Source organism: Protobothrops mucrosquamatus, unplaced genomic scaffold (assembly GCF_001527695.2).
Source record: "Protobothrops mucrosquamatus isolate PMUCROS unplaced genomic scaffold, P.Mucros_1.0 scaffold707, whole genome shotgun sequence".
Taxonomy (NCBI): domain Eukaryota; kingdom Metazoa; phylum Chordata; class Lepidosauria; order Squamata; family Viperidae; genus Protobothrops; species Protobothrops mucrosquamatus.
The window spans coordinates 385,053-396,428 of NW_015386988.1; positions in this window are offsets into that span (position 1 = coordinate 385,053).

An 11,376-nucleotide genomic window follows, 5' to 3' on the forward strand; every position below is an offset into this window, starting at 1 on the left:
GAAGGGCAATCACCCTTAATGGGCGATCAATGGTGAAGGGCAATCACCCTTAATGGGTGATCAGGATATGCATAGGGGATTAAGGGGGGGGGGAATACAAAGAACACAACATGTCTCTTCTTCTTGAGACTAAGATTCTGCAATTGCTAATTTTGTAGCATGAAACTTTCAGGTAGATATCATATTATATAGATGAGTTTTCATTATTTAAAAGTGGTTTCACTGCTCGGTTGCTAAAAAGTATTTTCTAGTTAGGTCTCTATGAAGAAAACACATTGTAGGCAATTGTTGCTATAATGCTTGTACAGTTCATATCAAAACTAAAAGGTCTTCACCTGAAAGATGTGTGCTGTAATTATAATAGAAACTCAGAATAAACATTTTACTTAAAAATATATATGCTGGTCTTCAAAACATAGTTCCCTCAAGGAACTAACAGCATTCTAAAAGCATTCTAAAATTAGCTAACATTTTCAGAAAGTGGCATTATATTGCATTGGGTGGGTATGCTACACTTCAAAAAGAAAAAGCAGAATTTTCAAGAATGAATGCATGAATAATATTGAAGAATAAGATTATCAGTATGGAAGCATTTGTGTTATGGTGCTATAAAAATCCTTTTTCCATAAGATGCCGGTGAGTTTGTAGATGATGAGAACCAGTTTTTTAATGATGCAGTAGACTGAATGAGCCTGAAAAACTGAGATTCCACATAGGATCAAAACAGTGTTGTTTAACTTTGATACACATGAATGAGTTCTGTTCTAATAGCTTCACATGGACTCACATTCTCCAAAACATATACGGCTGAACACTATCTTAGAAGGCAAAAATATCTCTTGGCAAACCATTCCTTTGGATCAAGCTCCTTCTGCTGCTAGCATTTATAAGGATTTAGATGTTTTGAAGATAACTCTTCAAATATCTACTTGGAACATTCTGATGCTGGGCTGTCTTCATATTACTTCAAAGCATAGTTTTTTGTTACCTCAGCCACCAGATCTAGGTTCTTGGTTTTACCATGGGATGAAAATAGGATTGAAAGTTAGTTACTTCCTTAGATCAAAGCTTCTTTAGATGTTTTGGGGTTGCAACCAAGGTGACTATTACTATTGGTAGTATCTACTTCTATTTGAAGGTCTTGGTATTTTCAGATTTCCTCCAGTTCTTTCTCTTCTCTTCTACTGTCTCCAGATACTGCAGTGTCCATTATCAATACTTTTTTGTCTTTCTTATTGAAAACAAAAATGGTTAAGTCTGGGATGTTATGTGCAGATGGTTGGTTGCTTGTATTCTAAAGTCCAAGAACACTTTAGCTTCTTCATTACCCATTACTTGTCTATTTAGTGGTCCCAACAGAGAGGCATTCCATGATTTTCAAATATTCCCTTTTTATTGGATTTGACATAATAACAGATCATTTTTTTTCAAAAATATTTCTGATGGGTAAGCAACTTTTCTTCCAATGATCTTGCAGCTGCTGTGTCTGGTTGCTCAGGTAGCCTATGCATTACCATATTCCAGGAACAGCAGCACCTAACACGGTCCTTGTTGATCTGGGCAATGATCTATCCAGGATGTGTTTCTGTAAATTACAGCTCACCATGTTGTTTATCTTCATCTGGCTCCACTGATGAGACCTGTTCAGAATGGTTGAACCTTAGTTTTCATCTTCCTAAGAGCATGCAAGCCCCATAACCATGTATTGTACCTGACAACTTGGATCCTCCCTCTCAGAAGAACTGTAAATAAGGGAGTTGGAATTAGACTAATGCTAGAGGTACTGATCTTTATTTTCATTCTGTGCCATGGAAAGTCACTGGATATTTTTGGTCATTCATTATCTCTCAGCCTAACCACATCAACAGATAGTTTCAAGGGGGGAAATTGGAGGAGAATGTAAGATATATGTTACTTTGAGCTATTGGAAGAAATAAAAAACAGCTTTCTGGCATCATCATAGTGTGTCAGCCCACTTATATATCTCTTAGCTGGTCCTACCTGGGCAAAAATAGAGTGGCTTGCAATGTGGTTTCTACTTCTATCCTAGCTTGGACAGCTTGGATATGCATGTTTAGGCAAAAGTCCTTCTTGGATACAATTGTGACATACTACCTAAAAATATCATTACTGACCACTATTTTCCTTACAACTAACATGGTCATGAAATACAAAGGAGACCAAACTAACAACAGGAAATATAAAGCCATCTTAGAATTGGCAATGATAATACTGAAGCAGTGGACAGCTTCTGCCTTTTAGGTTCAATGATCAACAGTAAAGGGACAAACAGTAAGAAATATATCACAGATTAATATTAGCACTTCATAGCAGCCATGAAGATCTTGTAAAAGATATTGAAATGCCATGATGTGTTTATACCAAAAGATCAGGAAGTTATAAGCCATGATATTCGCTGTGACAATTTGTGGAAGTTAAAGATGGCCTTTGAAGATGCAAGATAGAAAGAGTATTGATGTGTTTGAACTCTGCTGTGGGAGAAGACTCCTGTGAATAGTGTGAAAAGCCAAGAAAACAAACCAACAGATCATTGAACAAATCAACATAGAGTTCTCAATCAAGGCACAAATGACCAAAATAAAATTATCTTAGTTTGGACACTTTATGCAAAGACATACAGTAGCTCTCTGGAAAAGACTGTAATGCTGGGAAACGTAGAAGGAAGGGGAAGAAGAATACAACTAGCAGCAAGGTAGATGGACTCAGTTACAATGGTGATGAATGGACTATTAGAAAACTGAAAGATCAAGTTAGGGATACATTGTCATGGAGATAACAACAACAACAATAATAATAATGGTGTTCAAGTGGTGCTCCTTGGGTGCAATTCCAAAATAACTGGAGCACCACTTGAACACCATTGGCATTGACAAATTCGCCATTAGTCAATTGCAAAAGGCGGCCTTACTAGGAACTGCTTCCATCCTGCTACGATATCTGTAATACCATCAACATCCACATCTGCCTATCCCAGGTCCTTGGTAAGGACTTGATAGGTAGACAAAAATGCCAAATATAATAATAATAATAATAATAATAATAATAATAATAATAATAATAATAATAATAATAATAATAATAATAATAATAATAATAATAATAATAATAAAAATTGGAAGGGACCTTGGAGGTCATCTAGTTCAACCCCCTATACCCTATACCATTTCAGACAAATGGCTGTCCAGTCTCTTCTTAAAAACTTCCAGTGTTGGAGCATTCACAGCTTCTGGTGGCAGGTTGTTCCACTGATTAATTGTTCTAACTGTCAGAAAATTTCTCCTTAGTTCTAGGTTGCTTCTCTCTTTGGTTAGTTTCCATCCGTTCTTCTTGTCCAGGTGCTTTGGAGAATAGCTTGACTCCCTCTTCTTTGTGGCAACCCCTGAGATATTAGAACACTGCTATCATGTCACCCCTCATCCTTCTCTTCTCGTCCTTCTCTTCATTAAACTAGACATACCCAATTCCAGCAACCATTTCTTATATGTTTTAGCCTCCAGTCCCCTGATCTATTATGTGGTTGCTAAGAATAAAAAATAACTTGATGACACATAATCAATCAACAATCAATCAAAACCTTATATGAAAGCCTTGAATGGGTGGGATGATAATAATGGTGGATGGTCAATATTTATGCACCCATCTAATGACAACAATATCATATTGTTAGTTTAGTTTATTGATTAGCCCATAGGCCATATCAAAATACAGAGTTCCAAACACAAATTATTAATAAAATCCTATGAAAACAATTTAAAATGAAATTGGAGTAAAATACAATAATTTGATATATATATAGATAAGTGAAATAAGATGAAATTATGAACAATTCCATATAAAAGATTCCATATTAGAATTTAAGAGTGGTAAATGGTAAGCAGCAAGGATTAATAAATGGAATGAAAAGTAAATAGTCAAGTTGTGTTTTTGAAACTATGTACAAAAAGAAAGGATGCAATAGGTCTAAATGAAGGTGCTCTGATCTTCTACAGCAGAAGATGAATGCACACAGGGAAGTGAAGGTGTCTTTTTAATTATAAATAAAAAAAGCTAAATGTTTAATCCAGAATGTTGTGGGTACATAAGAAAATAAGAATTCATATGTTGGTGATAATTACATGTTATGTTGAAATGAATAGTGATAATCAATATAGAAACAGACACCGCACTGTTTGGAGGCACAAGAGAAAAAAAGTTTATTGTGTGTTTGTTCATTTAGAGAAAGCTTATGCTAGAGTGATTAGGCTTCAGATATGGATCATTTTGTGTGTAAACAGAGCTGAAAGAATGTTACTGAAAATAGTAGGAACAGTATATGATGGACATAAAGCATACATGAGAATAAATTGAATGCTTAGTGAGTGAGGCAGGGTATAAGCAGACCATGTGTTGATTCCTTGGTTGTTTAATGTGTTTATGGATAAGAAATGCTTGTGATGATGTTGGAGATGTGATAGTTGGGGATGTGAATATGTTTATACATGTTTATGCAGACAATACCAGGTGGTTGGCTGAGTACCCAAATGTCTTGCAGCAACGTTAGATTATAGAAACTGTGTGCATCTCAAAATTAATATATCAAAGACCAAGACAGTCCTTTGGCTGGGAAATGGAGAGAATCTGCAAATTAAACATGTGTGGCAAAGAGCTAGAGCGAGTAGATTAATTTTTGTACTTTGGTCTAAAATTTGCCAAAGGTGGGAAAATGTGAAAATTCTAAGATGTGCAAATGCTAGTAGAAATATGTAGTTTCTGGTGATATATTGATGTTTTACTAAAGAAGCTAAAAAAAGTAAAAATAAAGGTTTCTCCTCTCCAGTTGTGTTTGACTTTAGAGAGTGGTGCTCATCTCTGTTTCTTAGCTGAGGGAGCCAGTGTTGTCTGAAGGCCCTTCCCTGGTCATATGGCCAGCATGGCTGTATGCCAAAGCCACACAGAATGCTGTTACCTTTCCAACGAAATGGTACCTATTTATCTACTCACATTTGCATGCTAAGTGGACAGAAGCTGAGGCTTCAGGTCTCAAACCCAGTCTGTCAGCTTTCTAACTGACAAACTCAGCATCTTTAACCACTGAGTCATCACATTCCCCCCCCCCCCAAACAAGCCAAAATGTCTGTATATTAGGGCATGTTTCTGCCTGGTGTATTATAGGGATGTAAGAATTAGTTATGTTGAGACAAATGTAAAAGACAAATGCAGTAAAATGGATGTGGGGTAAAAGAAGCGACAGAGTAGAAGTAAGTAAAGATCTGCTGAAAATGTCCTTAAAAAACATTCAAAAATACTATCTATTTACTGTATTTATTTATTCATTTATTCATTTATTTATTTATTATTTATGCAAACTACTATCTATATGTCTAATGATATAATGTACTCAAATCATTTTTCAGCAATGATAAATTTATATATGCAGAGGTATGGTTTAAAGATATGCAGAGTGTAAATATTCTGACTGTACCCACTGGTTAATTTACAACAAAATTTGTTTTACTGAAGTCTCTCCTGGGAAAACGGTTGTGTGAGGTGATAATGAAAGTGAATTATGGCTGCTTAATCATTAGCATAAATTTCAAATGAACACATTTGCTGGTAACAAGATATAATGTGGAATTAATGTGGATGTCACTTAATTGCAAATATAGTTCAATTGCATGTTGTTGCTCATTGGAAAGATGGACATGTTGATAGGGCGTAGGTTCTGTCTCTAATTTTCTAAAATGTTTAAATGATATGTAATATAAGCTTTTTAAAATATGACTGCAGCAAAAAACATAATAATGTTTTTCCAGATTAAATAAATTTCAAACACAAAGTGATCATGTTTGCCCTCATTGATTTTAATTCAAAATTGATGCTGGTCTTGAAGAATATTTAAGTTTTCTGTGCCTCAAACTTTCTTCAGTTGGCTATATGTTATCCTTTCCACTATCCAGAAGCTAGAGTAAGTGTCATCCATACCTGCTGTGTACTTCATATTGTACAATACGTATACATAGTTTGCATTGTATATTCATTTAGGATTACAACATATTTTAAAGGAATTTAAACAAGAAATACAGTATGTTGTGCAGATAGATATCTGCAGATTTTCCTGCTTTGAACAAAAATCTTTGTAGAAACAACTTTAAAGTCATTCAACAATTACGGAGTTGCTATCTACTTTCTTTTATGTCTGATCATCAAAATCTTGAATCATTATTTTTTATTGTACCATTACTCCATTAAAATATATTTAATCAAAAACTTTGGCTCTCTTTATATTTTAAACTACTGTTGAATTCCAAAAGCTACTAATTAAGTTTGAGAACAAAGCATGGAAATAAAGAAATAGATGATGACTACATGTGTTCCTTCAAAAGTCTTTTGGCAAAATGGATTTTTAACAGGAAAAAGGACACATTAATTCATTTTAAATTTTAAATATGGAGAGAAGGGAAATACCACACTTTTAACAAGAACAACACTGTCACAGATGTAATATATATTGTTAAATATAAAAACACGTTAACAGGCATAATCTCCCTAGAATTTTACTTTATTTTAATGGATGTATTTTTCGTCTCTTTAAAAATCATACCAAGCTCAATGAAGATTAGGCTTTTTGTAAAATAGATAAAAAGACTAAATTACATTCCATTAAACATTTTAAATTCTTATCTCAAATTCCAGAAAGGTTTGAAAATGTGTTAATGTTGCCATTCTTATTGTTTATTTGCAGCTTAACTGGAGGCACTTTAGATTTAGTTACACAGCTTCTCAGAGCAATGGGAATAACTGTTACAGTATCTGAATTTAGGAAGTATAAAATTGTATACTTATTGTAAACACTATTGTGACTTTTGTTTATTAATTAATTATTGATTATTTCAGTTTATATGGCTGTCCCTCTCAAATTCATGACTCTGGAAGGCTATAAATAATTAAAAACAGCATAACAATATAAAATAATAAGGAATCAATAGCAGATACATAATCCACAGCCAAATTAAAAAAAACATAGTACCAGTCTTCACAGCCATTGCACAGGCTAAGATAGGGATATCAAAACTTGTCAACTTTAAGACTTGTGGACTTTAACTCCCAGACTTCTCCAGCCAGCAAGAAATATGTTTTAAGGCTATGAGCAAGTCCAACAGGGTCACGAATCAGACCAATCTAATCTCTGGAGGAATTATATTTAAAGCCCAGATCCCATGACAGAAAAGGCTTTTTTCCTGGGTCCACTAGATGGCACCCCCTAATAGACGGGACCAAGAATATACCCTTCCTACCAGACCTAATTACATCAGATAAATATAATTGAGAAGAGACTGTCCCTCAAATGATCTAGTCACATTTACCTAAATGGTTTTGACTATTGTTCATTGTTTTGTATAAAACAATGAAATTTTAAAAAATGTAAACAGTGTCCTACATTACGTAATTATATACAATATAGCACAAGATTAGATTTTTTCAAATTAACCAGCTAAATAGTAAATCGATAAACTGCAGCTGATTAAAAGCTATTACAGCATTGTGTGTGTATTTAATTTTAATTTTTTGTTTAGAAGGCCTCAAGCTTTCAGTCAAACTCTAAGCAAATACAGATTCCCATCTTTGTAAACACACACACGTACATTGTAAATATGATATAAGTTATATCTTAATTTTTTAGGTCGAATTTGGTGACCAAGATTTTTTTCTTTTTCTGTTCAGTTGTGTTTGATTCTCAGAGACTGCCTGGACTACTCCCTGCATTTTTTGGGGGAAATGTTTTCAGAAGTGGTACGTCTTTCCCTGCTACCAAACTAACCCAAGGGGGGATTAGAACTCATGAACTCCTGATTTCTAGCCTGGCCTTTACCATTACATCAAATTGGCTTTCTACCCAGCATACACTTGATGTATTTTCATAGGGAAGTTTCTTACATGCTTAGGCTTTCTGTCTGAATAAAAATTTCAAATATATGCCACTATGCTAAGAAAGTATTTGGGAAAATGCCTCAGACAGCACATTCCTCATCCAATTCTCATTAAGGTTTTTGTTCTCTTTAAGAGAACATTCAGACATGCAACATTCTGTTACTATATTCTAATGAAAGTAACTTTAGATGTACACAATGTCCGTTTCTTAGTCAAGTCTGCCTTATAGGTGGACAGGAAGCTCTGTTGGGAACCTTTCCACTTATGAAAGAATGACAGAGATGAAGATGTTGGACTTTGTTCCATTGCGTGTGATCCTGTGTGTTTATATTCCATACAAATCTTTGATCAAATTAATACTTGTTCAAAGATATTTTTTCTAATTGCCTGGATTTTAAAGCTTATTTCAGGTTTCACAATGAATGGAAATAAAGCTAACAGATGAGAAAACACTGCTAGAAACTTCAGTTGTGCTTAGAAATAGGTCCACAGTAATAATGGAGTGAAAACAAAAATAGGGGGAAAATTATAAAGAGAATATATGTAGCTCTGCATTGAGCTTGGAGTTCTCAGTGCTCTCTGACCTTGCATGCTTGCTTGAAGAATCTGGTCACATAATGTCTGCAAACCAACGATCAAATTCAGAGAGCACTATAGACTCCAGAAACGGATATGAAATTATTATGGTAATGATGAAATTCAAGTGACAAATATTATTTTTGTGTTTAGTATAATGAGATAAAAATTAGGGCAAATTATTTATTTGTTAAATTTATTTGCCATCTATCTCTCTATGAGGCTACTCTAGGTGGCTTACAACCATAAAAATGGAGAAGTGAAAAGAAGTGTAAACATCATAGTAGTAAACTAGTAGAATAATGGAATAAACAAGAAGATAATGATACAGCGATATGAGAATAAAAGGTGGGGAGGCAGGGAGTGAGGAGGGAGGTGAGCTTTGCTATCAGTCTAGTAGCCACTAGATATTGATATGTGATATTGCCCCATTGGGTCCTCAGGCCAACTGGCAGAGTCAGATCTTCAGGCTTGTAAATAATTAGGTCCTTGCAGGTATGTAGGAAAAGGCCCATGCTATTTTTCACTACTACTTGGAATATCAGCTGTTTTCATTATGGTTGCATGTATGATACATCAAAAATAATAATTCAATTAACCATGTGCCAGAACATCATCATCATTAACTTTTCCCAACTGATTTCTGCAGGTAGACTTGAAGACATAGGTTGTTTTGTCAGCATGAAACATCTATGTTCTAATTGGCTCATCTGAGATTACTGCGTATAAACTGACTTTAGAAGGGAAGGTCAAAAATCAATGAACAGATGGCATCTGGTAAAAGCAATTAAGTGCTGAAAATTCCATCCTTCTTTATGCAGGCTGCACAGAATGCATAATCAGGCATCTGACCACTGAGATCAGACATTAGCCGTATGTTTTCCTTTTTCACTGTTATGATAAATTTTGCAGTACAAATGGAAAGTCTTCTAATGTGGAATAAAATATTTATCATAATAAAAAGAGAGTTGTGGGGAGGGGAAAAGCCTTGTAAAGCAGAAAGACCGTTCCTTTTGTCAGAGCTGAAACTGTTTGACTTTACAGTGCTGTGCATATTATGCAAAATATCTGTATAATCACTTTGAGAACCGCTTTGCTTAAAACCACATAATTCACATATAATTTGCTGAAGGCATCTTGCATGCCAGTTCAGATATAATGCATTGCAGACCTTTAAAAAAAAATATCTATAGGGCCAGCAAAGAAACAGCGAAGGTGAGTCTATGGATCAGGAATAGGAAAATATTATAATCTGCTAAGAGCAGTAGATCATGCTTACCCTTTAAGCAAAAGGGTAGAAATGTAGTATAATGGGGTTGTGTGCATTCTCTAGCAATCGAGATGAGAAGTGGTGACATGTAGACATGACTAGAATTTTGTAATTCCATTTACTCCAAGTTCCCATGAAAAAAATTAGGAAGCATTGGAAGTTTATTCAATGTTACAGTACTGATTTCAAGTCAAACGTGATTTCTTTTTCTCTGAAGTCTTTGTTGTACTTGGGCACAGCCATAAGAAGACAATTTCCTAAAAATAAAATCATACTGAAGGCCTAGATTCTAGAGCATCAATACATTTCTTTCATAATATTCACATCACATAGTCATAAACATCACATTATTCATACTTGAAACTCAATATCTCTGGAAATGACTTAGATTTTTGTTGTTTATTTGGATGTAAACTGTTTTAAAGAGAGCAAAAATTTCCAGCATTGTTTCTCACCATTTAATGTCTTAGTGATTTGTAACTGAAAAAAGTGCAAACGGCAACCTCTTTCGGGACAGGAGGTATCAATTTCTATTTCTATTTATTTGATTCATAATTATGTTTATAGAATGCTGATCAAGTAGTATAGGGAGAGGGAATAGGGAAGAAACTGTGCTATTGTTATCTTGTATTTTTATTGAGAAGCTGGATTTAGAGATAAATTGATATTTAGAAATCTTACAACTAGTTACAGTAAACAAGGTAGGTAGAATATATATTAATTTTGGAATTCTTTCCAATTCCTTACTCAGCAGCCTCACTCTAACTCAAACTCGCAACATCACGTGACATGTTGGAACGTATCGTGACTTTTTTGCCATTGCCGGCAATGGGGTGGGCGAGGTTTCACATGATGCATCTGGCATCATAGGGAGCAGGGAAGACAGCCTAATTATAGAGTAGTCAGCAGCATTTTGAATTACTTCCACCTGCTTCTCTATTTAATATACATGTTACATAATATTGATTGGCTGACCTGCTTCTTTAAGCCATAAGGATTGTTTAAACAAATATGAAAACACTTAATTTCTTGACTAGAAGGGCTAGCTAATTGATTTATTTTCTAACTGGGGATTTCTCCTTCCTTGGTTCATTATTATTTAACATTACTCCCAGCTGAGCCACCAATCATGAGACGATCTGTTCAGAGGAATAGAAAATCTGATCTAGCTTCTCAATATTTACTTCTGTAGGCCAATTTCCTTCAAATTCCTTCACACAATTTCCTTAAATTAGATCAATGGTCTCCAACTTTTGTGGGCCAGTGAGCACATTTGAAATTTAAACAAAAAATAATTTGAACTCAGAAAAACTTTATGGTAGATAGAATTCTGGGAATTGAAGTCCATAAATCTTTGCTAAGTTGCTAAGGTTGAGAAACATTGGTCTACATAGTGAATAGAAGTAAAATTTGACTCAAGGGCGTCTTTACCTTTCACATTTATAGGTATAGAAACCTTTTGTGATAGAAATGGGGAAAAATAACGTTTTTGTGTGTGTGAACAATCAGGCTTTGGACTTTTATGGCAATTATATTAAATTGTATTGTATTGTATTGTATTGTATTGTATTGTATTGTATTGTATTGTATTGTATTGTATT